Source organism: Suncus etruscus, chromosome 7 (genome assembly GCF_024139225.1).
Source record: "Suncus etruscus isolate mSunEtr1 chromosome 7, mSunEtr1.pri.cur, whole genome shotgun sequence".
NCBI lineage: Eukaryota > Metazoa > Chordata > Mammalia > Eulipotyphla > Soricidae > Suncus > Suncus etruscus.
In genome coordinates, this window is record NC_064854.1 from 53,360,434 (window position 1) to 53,379,456 (window position 19,023).

The 19,023-nt window shown below is 48.7% G+C and overlaps 1 protein-coding gene and 1 non-coding gene across 3 annotated transcripts in view; both read right to left on the bottom strand.

The window, feature by feature from the left end:
- The window catches only part of RGL1 (ral guanine nucleotide dissociation stimulator like 1), a 115,348-nt gene that overhangs the window by 77,047 nt on the left and 19,278 nt on the right, over positions 1–19,023 (bottom strand). The window lies entirely within an intron of this gene.
- On the bottom strand, positions 3,882–3,988 carry LOC126015054 (U6 spliceosomal RNA). Its single transcript, XR_007497957.1, has one exon. It is a non-coding gene; the product is annotated as a U6 spliceosomal RNA (small nuclear RNA).

Here is a 19,023-nt window from a genome sequence, read left to right on the forward strand (position 1 = left end):
TTCCCTGGTTCGAGTCCCATCATCCCATATGGTCCCCCAAGTCTGCCAGGACCAACTTCTGAGCGCAGAGCCAAGAGTAACCCCTGAGTGCCGCCAGCTGTGACACAAAACAAACAAAATGACAGTCAGCCCACAGATTCATTTCAAAATAGTATGACCATGGCAGGAAGATAAAGACCAAAAAACAGACACCATCACATCACATTAATTGAGAGCTGGGAGGCTCCACAGCAGTGATCCAGGGAGCCCAAAAAGTACTAGCTGTGGGCCCTGTATGATCACACCAAGCCTCGTATGATCACACCACGTGCTTTATGGTCATGCCAAGCTCCATATACTTGACAACCCAAGCAGATCATGTGGGTGCTGATTCTGGACATGGGAGAGATATTTTTTGTCCTGAACTAAAGCATCCTTTTCACCCACTACTGAAGCTGAGAAGCTCCCAGATCAAGGTCCTGTTCTTGTATTTACACCAATTTGGACAAAGGGACTGGATTACTTTTCATTCTTTTGAGACTCTAAAAAGCAGAATACCAAGGGGTTGAACAGATAGACAGCACAAGGTTTCAGACCCTTGCCTTGCACATACCAATCCTGGTTCAATCCCCAACACCACCGGGAATGACCCCTGAGCACAGAGTCAGGAGTAAGCCATGAGCACTACTTGGTGTGGCCTAAACTCCACCCCTAAAATAAAGGAATACAAGCTTTATTTTCTTTAAGAGTGAGGAAGAGGGCTCCCAAGCAGTGCTCAGGAGCCACTCAGACATTCATCATCAACCCAGAGAATGGTTTGATGCTTAGACCCAGCAGTGCTCAGGCCACCCCAGTCCTCCCAGAAGTAAATCATGAAGGAAAGGATGCAGGATCAGAGAAGCCAGTTCAAGCTAGTTGATGTCCATGAGAGAAGAGAAGAGAAGAGTATGGGTTGTGAGCCTGGACATGAACCCAAGCTGTCTGGATGGATGTGCTCCCCTTACCCCTCTCTTCTGCCTACCATAGGCCACTAAAATTTACCTTCCACTCCAGGTCCTTGTAGACCCACTAGTGGGCAAGTAGAAATTCCACACATGCCCCCACTGATTTACCTCCTATCCAACAGGAACCTAGAATGGAAATAGTTTTCAGAGTCTGTAGGAGTCTGGCACATTAGTGCCAGAGTTGGGGAGCCCCACTCTCTAGGGAAGGGGAGGTGACAAGCTGCACCCCAATCCAGGGATTGGCTATACTTGGGATTCAGCTTCTTGGTCTTTCTTTGCCTTTTGGTCTCACAGTCAAAGTTTTCACCAAAAATATTATCTGAATTATAATAACCTTGGGGTTAGGGTTGGCGGGGTAGGGAGGTGAAAAGGCAAATTTGACTCCACAAGATGGCTCCTGGCAAGCAATGCCTTGTATTAAGATCCCAGGGATGGCCCGGAGACATAGCACAGTGGCGTTTGCCTTGCAAGCAGCCGATCCAGGACCAAAGGTGGTTGGTTCGAATCCCGGTGTCCCATATGGTCCCCCGTGCCTGCCAGGAGCTATTTCTGAGCAGACAGCCAGGAGTAACCCCTGAGCACCACCGGGTGTGGCCCAAAAACAAAAACAAACAAACAAAAAAAGATCCCAGGGAATAAAGGAAGACAGGGCATCCACAAGTTGTCTCCGAGAGGAAGATGATGGATCCACTCACGCCCCAGAGCAATTGCTGACCCCATGATCAAGAGTGATCCAAAGTATGTCCAAAACACATGGTCTCCCCAGAGTCCCCCCAGACCATGTCCTGGCCAGGAACACTGAAACACAATTCTGGGTTTGGGGGAATTGTTTGTTTGCTATTTTATGTCGATTTCATAACACCTATGAAGCTGACAAAGCTGACATGAGCACAATTGTGTGTGTGTGTGTGTGTGTGTGTGCGCGCACGTAAGAGAATGTTCAAATGATGGGTGGGAAAAGAGGTGAGCAAAAGCCGCTTCCCATCACTGCCTTCCAGAGAAAAACCCCGGGACTGGACTACTGACCTCCATGGAATCCCCCTCCAGCAAGACCCTCTCCACATCCCTGCATAGGCATCCATCAAGGGCATCCTCAAAAGTCCAGGGTGTGGGGCCAGAGAGATAGCATGGAGGTAAAGCATTTGCATTGCACGCAGAAGGACGGTGGTTCGAATCCCAACATCCCATATGGTCCCGCAAGCCTGCCAGGAGTGATTTCTGAGCATAGAGCCAGGAGTAACCCCTGAGCTACCAGGTGTGTCCCAAAAACCAAAAAAAAAAAGTCCAGGGTGCACTCAGCAGCTGCTATACCTCCTTCCCAGGCCCCACATCCTGCCAGCCACAAAGCCCAAGGCTTCCCAGATTGAATAACACGTTTATTTTTACTTCTGCAAAGGAACATTCCTAGGTTCCTAGACCCAGGTGCACTGAAAATTGTGGGGTGTGCATTTTCAAAAGGAAAGAAAATATTAGGGATTTCTATCTGTTCTTCCTCCACAAGTAATGTTTCTTTTTTTTTTTTGGTTTTGGTTTTGGTTTTGGTTTTTGGGTCACACCCAGAGGTGCTCAGAGGTTACTCAGGGCTCTGTGCTCAAACGTTGCTCCTGGCAGGCATTGGGGGACCATATGGGATGTGGGGATTCGAACCACAATCTGTTTGAATCAGCTACGTGCAAGGCAAATGCCCTATCGCTGTCCTCCATGGGTAATGTTTTATTTTTCTATAGACCTCCAAGGTTTTCTTAAGGTATTTGGTGTGATTTCTTTTTTTTTTTTTTTTTTTTTTTTTTTGGTTTTTTGGACCACACCCAGCGGTGCTCAGGGGTTACTCCTGGCTGTCTGCTCAGAAATAGCTCCTGACAGACTCGGGGGACCATATGGGACACCAGGATTCGAACCAACCACCTTAGGTCCTGGATCGGCTGCTTGCAAGGCAAACACCACTGTGCTATCTCTCCAGGCCCTGGTGTGATTTCTGACGACATACCATACCAGCTTCATGTTCACAGAACACTTCCATCTATATATTTTATTTTGATTTCGTTTGGGAGCCACACAGGGAATGCTCAAAACTCACTTCTGGTTCTGTGCTCTGTGCTCAGGGCTCATTTCCAGCTCTGTACTCAGGCTCTGTGCTTAGGACTCACTTCTGACTACAGTGCTCAGGGATCACTCCTGGCAGTGCTTAGGCTTTCATTGTCTTTGAATTGTTTTCCTTTGAAAATCAGTCAACATTATCAGGGACCATAAGCAGTGGCAGAGATTGAACCCAGGCAGGCCATTTGCGATGCAAACCTCTCAAGCCCTGTTTGTCTTTGTCCCAATCTATATATTTGAAGTGAAACATGAAAAACAGTGGCCACAGTTTATTCAAGTATTTTTTATGATCCCTTTTTATTTGCTGCTTCTTCTTAAGATCACAGTTTAGATGTGTCAATATGGTGTTTACTTATAGGTAGCACTATAAGGAAACACCAGTTTGGTTTTTTCAGAACCATGGATGGAACACAGGGCCTCATAAATGCAAGGCAAGTACTTTGCCACTGAGTCACATCCCCAGCCACACAGCCTATTTTTTTCATGTGTCTAAATGTCATTTGGGGCAGCTTCTACTGCTGTGCGTTCATGAGCTTCACCCTTTCATCTTCAACTGCATTATCTTTGTGTTTGGGGCCACACCTGGCGGTGCTCAGGGCTTACTTCAGGCTCTGTGCTCAGAGATCAATCATGGAAGGGCTCAGGGGACATATGAGATGGCAGAGATCAAACCCAAGTCTGCCATGTGCAAAGCCAGTACCTTGTTTGCTATACAATGTCTCTGGTTCTTTACTATCATTTTTTAACTTAAAGATAAAATTTATTCTCTGATGGTTTACTCATGCAAACTGCACATGAAAGAAAAATATGGAACGCTTCACGAATTTGCGTGTCATCCTTGCACAGGGGCCATGCTAATCTTCTCTGTATCATTCCAATTTTAGTATATGTGCTGCCCAAGCGAGCACTCTTTACTATCTTTAATGTCTAGTTTGTTGCTTTATTTTTCTCTTGAGGTTTTTGTTTGGTGGTGATGGTGGTAGAGTGTGTGTGTGTGTGTGTGTGTGTGTGTGTGTGTGTGTGTGTGTGTGGTGCACACACGCCTGTATGCCTGTGACTGACTTCTAGCTCTCTACTCAGGACTCACTCCTGCTAGTGCTGGGGGACCCTATGGGATGCCAAGGATCGAACCCGGGTATGCCATGTGTAAGGCAAATAGCCTACCTGACTATTCTGTCAGGTATATACTCCTTTGCAGATTTTTTTCTCACATGAAATTATCACTTTGAATAGCAGTCTCCTAATTCCCTTTATTTGTTTAGTTTGTTTGGCTTTTGGGCCACACCCTATGGGACTCAGAGATTACTCCTGCTCTGCACTAAGGAATCACTCCTGACAGTGCTTCAAGGGGACTATTTGGGCTGCCGGCTATAGAAACCAAATCAGCCACATACAAGTGCCCTTCCTACTGTACTCTCTCTCTCCACATCCTCCCCCAAGTTCCTTTTTTTTTTTGGGGGGGGGGGTTTTGGGCCACACCTGGTGACGCTGAGGGATTACTCCTGACTATGCTCTCAGAAATCACTCCTGGCTTGGGGGACCATATGGGACGCCGGAGGATCGAACCACAGTCTGTCCCAGGCTAGCGCGGGGAAGGCAGAAGGCTTACCACTTACGCCACCACTCCCCAAGTTCCTTTTTATATAAATTTTTGTCCATTTTATCTCCTGATATCTACAATTTCCATTTAATAACTGATCCCACAGTATATTTACTTTGGAGATGTTGCCTTTACATCTAGTGTTTTGAAATTTTCAGTTTGGGGCCACAGAGATAGCATGAAGGTAAGGCATTTTCCTTTCATGCAGAAGGACAGTAGTTCAAATCCCAGCATCTATATGGTCCCCTGAGCCTGCCAGGAGTGATTTCTGAGTGTACAGCCAGATCACTGAGCACTGCTGAGTGTGACCCAAAAACCAAAAAAAAAAAAAAGAGGGAGGGAGGGAGGAAGGAAGGGAGGGTAGAAGAGAGGGAAAAAGAGAGGTATATCTTCCAAGATGAAGTGTCTGGGCTCCAGAGCAGCAGCCTCCAGTACTGGCTCAAGGGACAGGATAGCCAGTTGGTCATGGGTCACAGGTCACAGTGCCAGGGCTAAGTTCAGACAGGTGCATCAAGGGGGTTGGGGAGCAGCCAGTACCCAAACCCAAGTGCTTATGAGTCATGGCTCTGGGGGGAGAAGAGCCAGCGACTACACAAACCCCACCACCCCTCACATGTCCCCATCACCAGGTGGGACCCTCAGCTCCGAAGCCACAGGTGGGTGGGACGACAGCTCCCTCAGAGGCTGAAGCACAGGGAACATGTATTCGAGGCCCTGAGTTCGATCCCTGGTACCGGTCTTGGAGTCTTGTGACAGCTGAGTCCCATCAGCTCTGCTCTGTCAAGGACTGCCCTCCCCACTAGTTTGGAAGATGCCTGTCCACAGCACCTCCCCTGCTGTGGCAGAAATGATGAGACACTGGCCTGGGCCGCTCAGGTTTCCCTGGAGTCATTCGCTTACTATCGCCTCCACCCTCGTGGCCACTTCATCCTCCTCTGCTGAGTCGAGCTCCCCACAAGGCTCAAAGTCCTCTCTTCCCAGCCCATCAAGTCCCTGTTCTCCTTCGGGATTAAACTCATTCATCTTTTCTACAGCTCCCACTATTTATAAACATCATTTCAAAAACAAAAACAAAAAAATTTCCAATGCTACATTCTCCAGCCACTTCCTGGAAACTTTCCTTTCAACCCAGAGTGGTTTAAAAAAAAAAAAAAAAAAGACAAGGGGCCAGAATGATAGTACAGAAGATAGGGCACTAGCCTTGTACTGGGCCTACCCTGGCATCTCATCTAGATCCTCAAGATCATCAGGACGAATTCCTAAGTGGAGAGCCAAGAGTAACCCCTAAGCATTGCCGGGTGTGACCAAAATAAATAAATAAATAAATAAATAAATAAGCAAATCAGGCCCAGAGCAATAGAACAGCAGTTAGGAAACTTGCATTGTATGTGACTGATCCAGTTCATTCCCACTACCACATAGGTTCCTCTGAGCCCACTGGAGTAATTCCTAGTACAGAGCCAGGAGTAACCACTGAGTGGATGTGGCCACTACCAGGTGTGGCCCTACACAAACATAAAAGAAAAATCACATAAAAATAACAATCAGCACAAATTCTTTATGCTTATCACGTTCTATTTATTGCCATCCTTTTCCCCTGAGAAATCTATGCTTGAGATGGATAGAAATAAAATATTGAGGCTGGATGATAGCACCAGAGGGAGGGTGTTTGCCTGATACACAGCCAACCTGGGTTGGATCCTTGGCATGCCATATGGTCCCCCAAGCCCCGCTGGAAATAATTTTTTCTTTTTCTTTTTTTTTTTTTTTTGGTTTTTGGGTCACACCTGGCAGTACTCAGGTGTGACTCCTGGCTCTGCACTCAGAAATCACTCCTGGTAGGCTCAGGGGACTATATGGGATGTCCTGAGTCAGCTGCATGCAAGGCAAACACTCTACCACTGTGCTATCTCTCCGGCCCCTGGGAATACATTCTGAGCACAGAACCAGGAGTCACCCCTGAACACAGCCAGGTGCATCCCTCCACCCTCTTACAAAAATGGAAGAGAAAAAATGGAAGAACATAGGATGACTGTGCTGAGATGGGCATGAGTGAGGAAACAGCTGGGACCAGAAAAAAGCCGTGAGGTTGGGGCCGGAGAGAGAGCATGGAGGTAGGGTGTTTGCCTTGCATACAGAAGGAGGGTGGTTCAAATCCCAGCATCCCATATGATCCCCCGAGCCTGCCAGGAGCGATTTCTTGTTTGTTTGTTTGTTTGTTTGGTTGGTTGGTTGGTTGGTTTTGGTTTTTGGATCATACCCAGCAGCTCTCAGGAGTTACTCCTGGCTCTATGCTCAGAAATCGCTTCTGACAGGCTCGGGGTACCATATGGGATGCCAGGATTCGAACCACCCCATCCTTTTGCATGCAAGGCAAACACCCTACCTCCATGCTATCTCTCCGGCCCCTGCCAGGAGCGATTTCTGAATGTAGAACCAGGAGTAACCCCTGAACATTGCCGGGTGTGACCCAAAAAACATCAAAAAAAAAAAAAAAGACTGAGGTTGGCAGGGTGCTGGGCTGTGGGAGCAGAGCTGGAAAGCGTCACTGACAGGACACAGCCATGTGAGCTCCAGAGTGAGTTGCCCCCACACCATCTCCCTTCTGGACTGCCACCCCCACCCCCACTGCAAGAAAAAGGGCACCCCAATGCCTGGATTGCAGTGCCATCCACCCCAATGTCTGCCCAGTACCTGTCTTCACCAACTCCTAAAACAAAGTCCTTCAGACCCTTCCCCAGCATAAATCAATCATGGGTTGGGAACCCAACATAAACACTGGCCCAAACCCTGGAGTCCTGACTGAGCTCCCATGAGCCTCAGGAAGAACTGGGGAGCTCCAGCTCCATGTGGGGACAGATGGGGCAGCTGAATGGATATGTCTCCACAAGGATTAGGGGCTGCAGGCAAGCACAGATGCTAGGCAGTGTGCTGGGAGGTGGGAGTCTCAGGACTGGGTAAAAGATGCTGATGTAGGGTGCACTGTCTGGGAGAGGCTGGACACCCAGCGATGCTCAGACCTTACTCTTCGCTCTGCACTCAGGAATCACTCCTGACAGTGTTCAGGGGACTGTATGGGATGCCAGGGATCAAACATGAGCCTGCCTCATTCAAGGCAAGTACCTTCCTCACTGGGCGATATATCACTCTGCCCCCCTCGGGTGCACACTGGGGGGAGGGGAAGTCTAGGTCATTCTTGTTTATTTTTAGTTGCTTTATTAGATGTGAGCATGCATAAGTATAGCACATATTTTTATACATACAGATATACACGAATCATACATGTATGAGAATATTAGAGCATGAACATGAGACCATCTGGGATCAAATCTAGGCATGACACCTCTAAGTCATCTGCTCTACAAATTGAACAATGTCCCTAGCCTCCTCCTCCTCTTTTCTTGTCTTCTTTTTTTTTTAATTTTTATTTTGATCATAGTGGCTTACATATCTTTCACATTAGATTTTAGGTACATATTAACATTGAATCAGGGGAATACCCACCACCAAATTTGTCCTCCCCACTTCCCCGTTCCCTTTCTGCAACCCATATCCCCCACCATCACCCCCCCAGGCTGCTAGGGTAGGAGGTACTTGTCTTCTTTTATCTTTTCTTTTTCTTCTTTCTCTTCTTCCTCCTCTTCTTTTTCTTCTTACTCTTCTCTTTTTTCTTACCCTTCTTCCCCTTCTTCTGCTTCCTATTCTTCTTCCCCTTCTTTTTCCTTTTTTTTTTTTTTTTTTTTTTTTTTTTGGTGTTTGGGTCACACCTGGCAGCGCTCAGGGGTTACTCCTGGCTCTATGCTCAGAAATCACCCCTGGCAGGCTCAGAAGACCATATGGGATGCCAGGATTCGAACCACCGTCCTTCTGCATAAAGACAAATGCCTTACCTCCATGCTATCTCTCCGGCCCCCTTCTTCCTCTTTTTTCTCTTCTTCCTCCTCCTCTTCTTTTTCTTCTTCCTCTTCTCCTTCCCCTTTTTACTTTTCTTTTTTTTTTTTTTTTTTGGAGGGGGCACCTGGATTTGAACTTCCCCTTTTTTCTTATTCTCTTCCTCTTCTTCCTCCTTCTCTTCTTCTCTTCTTCCTCTTTTTTCTCTTCTTCCTCCTCTTTTTCTTTTTTTGGGGGGGGGCTACACCCCTTTGATGCTCAGGGGTTACTCCTGGCTAAGTGCTCAGAAATCGCCCCTGGCTTTGGGGGACCATATGGGACACTGGGGATCGAACCGAGGTCCTTCCTTGGCTAGCACTCCTTCCTTGGCTAGCGCTTGCAAGGCAGACATTTTACCTCTAGTGCCACCTCACCGGCCCCATCTCCTCCTCTTTTTCTTCTTCCTCTTCTCCTTCCCCATTTTTCTTGCTCTCTTCTTCCTCCTCTTCTTCCTCTTTTTCTCTTCCTCCTCCTCTTCTTTTTCTTCTTCCTCTTCTCCTTCCCCTTTTTCTTACTCTTCTCCTTGTTCTTCTGCTTCTTCTTATTCCTCTTTTTCCTCCTCTTCCTCCTCTCAATCTTCCTCCTACTCCTCTTATTATTATCATTCTCTTCCTGGGTCTCTGAAACTCTGATTCCTATGTTGTTTCTTTTTTTTTTTTTTTTTTTTTTTTTTGGTTTTTGGGCCACACCCTGTGATGCTCAGGGGTTACTCCTGGCTATGCGCTCAGAAGTTGCTCCTGGCTTCTTGGGGGACCATATGGGACGCGGGGGGATCGAACCGTGATCCGTCCTAGGCTAGTGCAGGCACCTTACCTCCAGCGCCACCGCCCGGCCCCCCTATGTTGTTTCTGTTGAGTTTATCAAAGACTTCTATTTTCATAGGCCATTCTTATGAGCCAAGCCAGCTCCCATCACGGTGCCAGCCCTCCTGTGATGCTTCAGTCCCTCCCTGAATTCTCTGTCCTCCTACTCTGGGTCTTCCAGTAGCTTCCTATGTTCGGCAGAAGTCTCTTAGCATTTTATTCACAGTTTCCTCTTGCTGTCAGTTTCTCTGCTGCTTCTCCTCCCTGGGGAGCCCAAACCCTCTTCCTCCCTCCTAGTTCACTCCATTCCTGGCTCTGTATATCCATCTAGCCTAAGCTGTGCCAAGGCCTCTGCCTTCACAGACCATCACCGTCCCCTGAAAACCCAGCTGGGGCACTCCCAAGTGCAGTGGCCTGAGGAAACAAGAGATAAAGAAAAGCATGTGTGGCTGGGACTCTAGAACAGTGGGGAGAGCACTTGCACTACACACAACCAACCCAGGTTCAATCCTCGTCATCCCATAGGGTCCTCTAAGCACCGTCAAGAGTGATCCCTGAGCACAGAACCAAGCACAACTCCTGAGCATCACCAGGTATGATTCCTATAAAACAAAGAAAGCCCTATTGGGGGAGGGGGACACAGAGCGATAGTGCAGTGGTAGAGCATTTGCCTTGCACTCAGCTGATACAGGATGAACCTGGGTTCGATCCCTGGCATCCCATATGGTTCCTCAAGCAGGAGCAATTTTTTTTTCTTCAGGAGTGATTTCTGGGGGCCGGCGAGGTGGTGCTAGAGGTAAGGTGTCTTCCTTGCAAGCACTAGCCAAAAAAGGACCGAGGTTCGATCTCCCCGGCGTCCCATATGGTCCCCACAAGCCCGGGGCAATTTCTGAGCGCTTAGCCAGGAGTAACCCCTGAGCATCAAGTAGGTGTGGTCCGAAAAACCAAAAAAAAAGGAGTGATTTCTGAGCATATAGTCAGGAGTAACCCTTGAGTGTCACCGGGTGTGGCCCAAGACAAACAAAAATAGCCCAATGGGAAGAGGGCTGGACCCTATGATTTCTCCTAGGATCCTCCACGTCTCAGCATACTAGAATGATCCATCACCCTGGAGAAAGCAGAGCAGAGAAAAGAAATGTGTGGCATGTTCTCAACAGACCTTCTTCCATATGATGGCACAGGGCAGGATCTTGACAGGGGCACTCACCCCCACAGACTCAGAGGAGTCCCCGGCTGTTTCCTGGTCTCTGTCCAGCTATGCCCAGCCCGAGTGGCTGCCCAGACCCCAGGATGGCACACTCAGCCCCAGAAAGAAAGGCCCCACTAGGACCCATATGTGTGTCCTCTGCTGGTAGCCAGAGCCCTCGAGGCCAGGACACTGCCAATGCCAATGTGCCCAGATAATACACCTGCACCACCACCCCACCCATGTGGGGTAGAAGGTCACCTCTATTAGTGAGCCACAGCTCAGAACCAAAACAACTCCAGGACTGTCAAGGGAACATCACCCAGTGGCCTCACTTTTGGCCTATCATGGAATTCCTTCCCTTCCTGTGTCTGAGCCATCCCCCAAGTCACAGCCAAGGGTGAAAATGGCCACAGCAAGGAGGGAGGGGGGTTGTGAGTGTGACTAAGAGGGCTGGGATGAGGCCTTGTGTGTGTGAGGCCAGGTTTGATCCCAGCACCAAAAAAGGTAGAAATCCATCAATGGAGAATGATTAAAACTGGAGTTGGCTGTGACTAGAGCAATATAACTGTGGATAGGGCATTTGCCTTGCATACAGCTGACCCAGGTTCAATCCCCGGCATCCCATGGGGGCCCCAGGGGACAGGATCAGTTTTGGCACATGCCCACACCAACACCCTTTCTGAAGAGCTCTTCATAGAGCCTACCCTGGTGTACCCGTCACCTCCCGTTTTCATGATCCTTGGCTCTAGCTGCAGGTTCTCAGGGGAAAGGCCACAAATCCAAATGGCCCAGTGCTGAGAGAAGTGGAAATCGCAAGCATCTAGTCTCTCAACCCCCCACTGTAGAACCCCCAGAACCTTAGCTCTGGGCCCTGTCCTCACCCAACCCACCTGCTCCCAGCTCCAGCCTATGTCTGTGCAGAGATCTATGGCGAGATATGAGACATGCTGGCCTGAGTTAGGACCACCTGGGATTCGACAAGTCAGGCCGATGCACTGGTCCTTTGTCTGCGTAGAGCAAGAGAGAGTGAGAGCAAAAGCTAGCATTGGCTGGGGCCACTTCACTCGGGAGAGACTCTCAGCAGCTGCCTGCAGGTTTGCTCATTGCCAGTCTGTGAGAGGAGGGAGGGGAGGACGGGCAGCCCCACTTCAGGAGAAACTGAGAGTTGGGAGCAGCACTTGCAGGTGGGACAGGCTCTGAGATACGGTGCACATGCAGCTTGAAGCCAGCACCAAAGGCTTGCATACACATGCACACAGAAACACATACACACACACACTATGCAATCCATACATCTGCACAGGAATGCACATGTACCTGCACATTTGTGCACCCACACATATGTGTTCTATATGTACATCTGCTGCACATACCTGCACATGAATGCACATGTGCCTGGATGTGAGAGCACATGTATGCACATGCCTGCACATCCACGGGGCTGTACATGTGCGTACACCTACAGTGAACGTGTGCCCAAATGTCTGGATGTAAAAGCATGTGTGTGCACATGTATGCACATCCACATGGACATGCATCAGGAAAAGCCCCTGAGGCCCCTCAGTGCTGTCTGCGCACTCCTCCCCCAATACCAGAAACTGGAAGTGAGAGAAGCAGCTAAGGAGAGATCATGAGATCCCTGGCACTGCCCCCACAGCCTTCAACCCGGAGAAGGTCTCAAGTTGAGTCCAGGCCTAGTGCAGCCTCTGAAAGAAGAGCTCAGGGGCGACTGACGTGTGGTTCTAGGGTGCAGGTGACATGGGGCTGGCTCAGCTCAGAACTCGTCTCAATGTGGGACCTGGGGGGCTAGTGAGAGAGGTATAAAATGTGGTTAAGTGGGGTGTGGGGTCTAGCTGAGCACCTGAGAGCAGAGCAGAACTGGAGAGGGGCTCCCAACCCCCACACGGAAAGAGCAGGTAGGGCTACTTCAGCACAGGCTGAGCCAACAGGGCTGCAGCATCTGACCTGCACATGAGAGGTCTTGGTTCTATCCCCAGCACCATGTGCATCCAAGCATATGCACACTCACAGACATGCATGCACATTTGTGTGCTTAGGCACACACGTACATTTGCACACATGAATCCCTCCATATACCTCCCCACCAAAATGAGCCATGCTCCTGTTCACAGAAAATTCAGCATCTGGTTACAGCAGATGCTGAATGCTCCACACCATGAGTGGACTGAAAAATCAAGTGGGAAGAGGCTCCTTTAATGCCAGCTCCACCAGCCTGGCCCACTGCCCAGAAAGCCCAGCCCTGCTCACCCCCACCCCAGCTTTCACTCAAGGCTGACAATGCAGAAGGGTTATCAAGTTCTGACCCTCTGTTCTAGGCAGCTCCATCCTGGCCTCTCGCCCCGAATCCGCCCAGATCACTGTTCCCTTTTGGGTCCTCTGATTATCTCAAGAGCTCATTTGCCATCCTGACAGTGGCCCATTAAGCCTTGACCCTCAGTGGGTTCACTGACCCCACCACAAAGGTCATGTTGGGAAGGACCATCTTCCTCTGGAACATCACTCTCTCATCCCCCTGAGAATGTACACAACTCATTTCTCCTTAAGTTTGACTTTAAGGAAATTCAAAGCCAATTTTCTTCATTGAACATCAAATACACATTTTATTAGGTTTATTCATCTAAATGTTTCTAACATTAAGTCATTCAGCTCTTCCAATGAAACAATTCAGAGAGGTAGGACAAGGGTTAAGACATTTAATTGCCTTGCCCCCAGTCAACTAGGGTTCAGTACGCAGCATCCCATATAGTCCCCCAAGCCCTACCAAGAGTAACTACTGAGCACAGAGCCAGGAGTGAACTCTGCACCTACAAGGTGTGGCCTAAAAAAAAAAAACAAACAAACAAACCAACAAAAAATAAAGTTCCTGGGGCCGGAGAGATAGCATGAAGATAAGGTGTTTGCCTTGCATGCAGAAGGTCGATAGTTCAAATCCCGGCATCCCATATGGTCCCCCAGACTGCCAGGAGATTTCTGAGCAAAAAGCTAGAAGTAACCCCTGAGGGCTGCTGGGTGTGACCCAAAAACCAAAAATAAAATAAAATAAAATAAAGTTCCATCAAAGGGTTGCTTCCTGGGCTGGATAGGACTGTGAGTTGGGCATTTGCCTTATATACAGTTGATCGAAACCTGATCTCCAACCAGAATTTAATCCCCAGCATCTAATCTGGACTAATTCCTTATTGTACAGTTAGAAGTAAACACTGAGCATTGCTGGGTGTGGCCCCAAAACAAGCAAACAAGCAAGCAAAGACAGAAATGTGTGTGTCTATATGTGTTGCTTCCTTGGTACAGTGGTAAGGCTATTGCCATACATGCAGAAGACCCAGGTTTAATCCCCAGCATCCTATATGACCCTTGGAGTCCCACAATGATGAGTGATCCCTGAGCATTGCTGGGTGTGACCCCAAAAACCAAATATGCATATATATTGCTTCTTGCTTATTTAGAGACATAACTTAACTCTACTACTGTCACTTCTCTGCACGTTCCTTTCTCCTGTTATCAAACTTCCCAAGGAAAGGAGGAGAGAAAGGCCAGTCCCCCATGGCCTTATTCCTCTGCATAAACAAAAGAGCTGTGGGCTCCTCAGTCCTGGTTCTTATCATTCCTGGCACCTCCCTCCAGCTTGCTGCTAAAGAGTCAACAGAGCCAAGAGTACATGGGCCAGTGGCTGCATCTCTTTCTCGCCTGCCCTAGCTCACACTTGGGGCCTGATATAGGGCTGAGACTTCAAAGCGTGCCTATGACAAGGACATTCAGGGCCCTGGAGGAGAGCCTGTCATCCGGCTCTGATAAAGCTAGCGCGTAGCCTCCAGAGGCCCAGCCCTGGTGAGCAGCAGGCCCAGTGGTCCATGCCCAAGAAGATTCAAAATCAGCCAACTCTACTTCTACAGCAGACACCAGCCAGCATGGAAAGGTCCTGCCTTTTTCTTTTTTTAATATGTGAAATGTAGATTTCCCCCATTAATTCTTACATTTAAATGCTAATTAGAATAAGCCTTAAATACCAATTTTATTTATTGAAAAACACTCTTTTTTTTTTTTTTTGGTTTTTGGGCCACACCCTGTGATGCTCAGGGGTTACTCCTGGCTATGCGCTCAGAAGTTGCTCCTGGCTTCTTGGGGGACCATATGGGACGCCGGGGGATCGAACCGTGATCCGTCCTAGGCTAGCGCAGGCACCTTACCTCCAGCGCCACCGCCCGGCCCCTGAAAAACACTCTTAGTGCTTTAATTCATGACAATGCTTATAGCCCCTAAGCACTTAAGAATTTTAGACTGAAGTGGCCAGAGGGATAACACAACAGTAGGGCATATATCTTGCATGTGGTCGACCCAGGACAGATCTGAGTTGGATCCCCAGCATCCTATATGGTCCCCCGAGCCTGGCAGGAGCAATTTCTGAATACAGAGACCTGATTGTTTAATGCACTAACCCCTGAATGTTGCCAGGTATGGCCCAAAAACAAACAAAAAAAGAAATTTTAAAATGAAGGCTAGAGCAATAGGACAGAGAGGAAGAGTGTTTGTCTTGCACAAAACCAGCCCAGTTTGATTCCCAGTATCCCAGGAGCACTATCAGGAGTGATTCCTGAGTACAGAGCCAGGAGTGAGCCCTGAGCACTATCTGGTATGCCCCCCCCAAACAAACAAGCAAAATAAAGAATGTTAAACTAATTTAAAAAAATTTTTACTGCTGTGCTATCATTCCAGTCCCAATTTAGAATATTTTTAAAAACAAATCATTTTAATCTTTTAGCTCTGACACCTTTCCAAATACTTCTGGGATGGGTTTCTATTCCAAGGAGGCAATACACCTCAGGGTTATTTCCTTAACTTGGTCACAAACGGGGGCCGGTGAGGTGGCACTAGAGGTAAGGTGTCTGCCTTGCAAGCGCTAGCCAAGGAAGGACCGAGGTTCGATCCCCCAGCATCCCATATGGTCCCCCCAAGCCAGGGGCAATTTCTGGTGCTTAGCCAGGAGTAACCCCTGAGCATCAAACGGGTGTGGCCTGAAAAACCAAAAAAAAAAAAAACTTGGTCACAAACATTGGTCTTACTTATTTCTTTTGGCAGTGCCAGGATAAAATATTGGAAATAAATAAATGGGGAAAGGAGGGGAGGGAGGGAAGGAAGGAAGGAGGGAGGGAGGGAAGGAGGGAGGGAGGGAGGAAGGGAGGGAGGGAGGGAGGGAGGGAGGGAGGGAGGGAAGGAGGGAGGGAGGGAGGAAGGGAGGGAGGAAGGGAGGGAGGAAGGGAGGGAGGAAGGAAGGGAGGGAGGAAGGGAGGAAGGAAGGAAGGAAGGAAGGAAGGAAGGAAGGAAGGAAGGAAGGAAGGAGGGAGGGAGGGAGGGAGGAAAGAAGGAAGGAAGGAAGGAAGGAAGGAAGGAAGGAAGGAAGGACGAAGGAGGAAGGGAGGGAGGGAGGGAGGGAGGGAGGGAGGGAGGGAGGGAGGGAGGGAGGGAGGGAGGGAGGGAGGGAGGAAGGGAGGGAGGAAGGGAGGAAGGAAGGAAGGAAGGAAGGAAGGAAGGAAGGAAGGAAGGAAGGAAGGAAGGGAGGGAGGGAGGGAGGGAGGGAGGGAGGGAGGGAGGGAGGAAGGAAGGAAGGAAGGGAGGGAGGGAGGGAGGGAGGGAGGAAGGGAGGGAGGGAGGGAGGGAGGGAGGGAGGAAGGGAGGAAGGAAGGGAGGAAGGGACATGAGTGAAGGAGGAAGGAAAGAAGGAAGGAAGGAAGGAAGGGAGGGAGGGAGGGAGGGAAGGAGGGAGGGAGGGAGGAAGGAAGGAAGGAGGGAGGGAAGGAGGGAAGGGAGGAGGGGGAAGGAGAAAGGGAAGGAGGATGGGAGGAGGGAGGAAGGGGAGAGAGTAAAGGAGGAAGGAAGGAGTGAGGGAGGAAGAGGGAAGGAGGGTGGGAAGGAACGAGATGAGCTTACATTCATTTTATTAGGTCACATTTTTTGGTCAAGAAAACTTTTCATACAATTTTAATTTCTATGATCTCTCTGCCTTCAAGGGACCAAACTGGAATCAAGCACATTTCTGAAGCCTCTGACTTAGGGCTCGCCAGCCCATATCATTGATTTCTCTGAGTGAGCTTCAGTTTTGCCAAGTGCTGGCCTCACAAAACTCTCGGCCTTGACTGGTCAGCTCATTTCTACTGAGCCTCCCTCTAAAAGCCTGTGTAAAAAGCCAAATCTGATTCCCATATTGCATCTTCAGTGTTTCTAAAACAAAACAATCTGCTTGAGCTAAAAAAAAAAAGTCCCTTTTCTCCAGAACACTTAGAAACATGCCTTTCAATATCTGGAAATAGGGTTTATTTAAATACATGTAATAAGGCTGTTTTAGTCTCATTTTCCAGCCTGGTATTTTAAGAAGGAAAATGAATAGCTCTGTTAAAGTGATTTTTACTTAAGGAGGAGGAGGTAGAGGAGGAGGAGGAGGAGGAGGAGGATGAAGGAGGAGGAGGAGGAGGAGGAGGAGAAGGAGAAGGAGGAGGAGGAGGAGGAGGAGAAGGAGAAGGAGGAGGAGGAGGAGGAGAAGAAGAAGAAGAAGAAGAAGAAGAAGAAGAAGAAGAAGAAGAAGAAGAAGAAGAAGAAGAAGAAGAAGAAGAAGAAGAAGAAGAAGAAGAAGAAGAAACAGTAACAGTATTAAAATGTGCCAATAGTCTAGCTTAAAAAAAAAAGGAGGGCTGGAGAGATAGCACAGCGGCTTTTGCCTTGCAAGCAGCTGACGCAGGACCTAAGGTGGTCGGTTCAAATCCTGACGTCCCATATGGTCCCCCGTGCCTGCCAGGAGCTATTTCTGAGCAGATAGCCAGGAGTATCCCCTGAGCATCGCCAGGTGTGGGCCAAAAACAAAAACAAACAAAAAAAAAATGAAGAAGCAATGAAGCTGAGGTTGGGATTCCCTCAGAGCCCCAAGTCTCCAGCTGTGCATTTGTGTTTTGTGTTGGGGGCCACCTGGCAGTGTTCAGGGCTGACTCCTGGCTCTGCACTAAAGGTGTCACTTCTGGCAGTGCTTGGGGGACCATATGGAGCTCAGATTGATCCAATCCAGGACTATCTCTGCTGCATGCTTATGTTTATGCATGTATGTGTTTTGAGGCACAGAAACTCTCATTCTCTCTCCTCCATATGGGCAATGAAGACTTCATGTTTGAGCTTTGGTTGAGGCTCCCAAATTCAGAATAAACACAGAAAGGCTAGGAGGTCAGAGGGATGACAATAGGAGATAAAGTGCTTGCCCTGAATCAATTCCCAGCACCACATAGTTCCAAGCACCAGCAGGGGTCACTCCTGAGCAGAGCCAGCAATAGCCCCTCAGCAACACTGTGTGCCCCCCCAATAAAGAACACACACACACAAACACACACACACACACAAAGACTTTCCAACGTGGGGGGGGGGCAGTGCAATAGTACAGCCAGCAGAGTGCTTGCAATTGCAATTCAATCCTCAGCACTCCAGATGGTCCCCTGAGCCATGCCAGGAGTGATCATTGAGTGCAGAGCCAAGAGTAAAGTCCTAAGTATAACTGGGTGTGTCCCCAAAATAAAAACAAAACAAAGGGGAGGGGAGACTTCCTAGTAGGAGCATGAAAGATGGTCTGACTATTGTTTATCTCTAAGACCCATAAACAATCATGGAACGAACCAAACAGCAATGTTTCCCAGAAAAGCCTGTTATTAAGAGCAATGTTGGCTTGGCTCAGGAAACCACAAGTTCAGTCCTTTTTCTCCTTCTTAATGAACTTTTCTTCTTTATTTATTTTGGTTTGGGGCACACCCAGTGGTGCTTAGGGGGCTGTGCCATGCTCTATGCTGGATGGGGGTAGGGGGCAAACCCCCTCCCTGCAGTGCCCAGATGAAACCTTATGATGGGCAGCACATTAGTCCATTGCATCCTTCTCTGTGTTCAGAGCTTGACCTCCTCAGACCCCATGGAGTTGGAGGACCCTAAAATTGAAAACATCAAAAGAATGCCAAGCTGGCCAAGCCTGGTGGCACTGAAGGGGGAGGTAAACTGATGGGCCACTTTGGGTGACCCCACTACTTAGGCCTCAAGGATTCTATCTCGGATCCACCTCACAGCAGAACAAGTCTGAGCCCAGGGTGCTGCTGGCGAGGCCAGACCTGCAGCCCAGATCTCGTTTGTAAAAAGTTATCCCCACTCCCCTAGATACTGGATAGCAACTGATCTCTCACCCCAGCCTACTCACATCTTCTGCATTGCTTCAGAGTCACTGATACTTATTTTTAAATAGAGTCTTTCAGGCCCTGGGGCCTTCATGACCTTCTGGTGGGGCTTGAGGGACCATATGAGATACTGGGGGTTGAACCCAGGCTGGTCATGTGTAAGGCAAGTGCTCTACAGGCTGTACTTCTCCAGGCCCAGGAATAGCTTTGT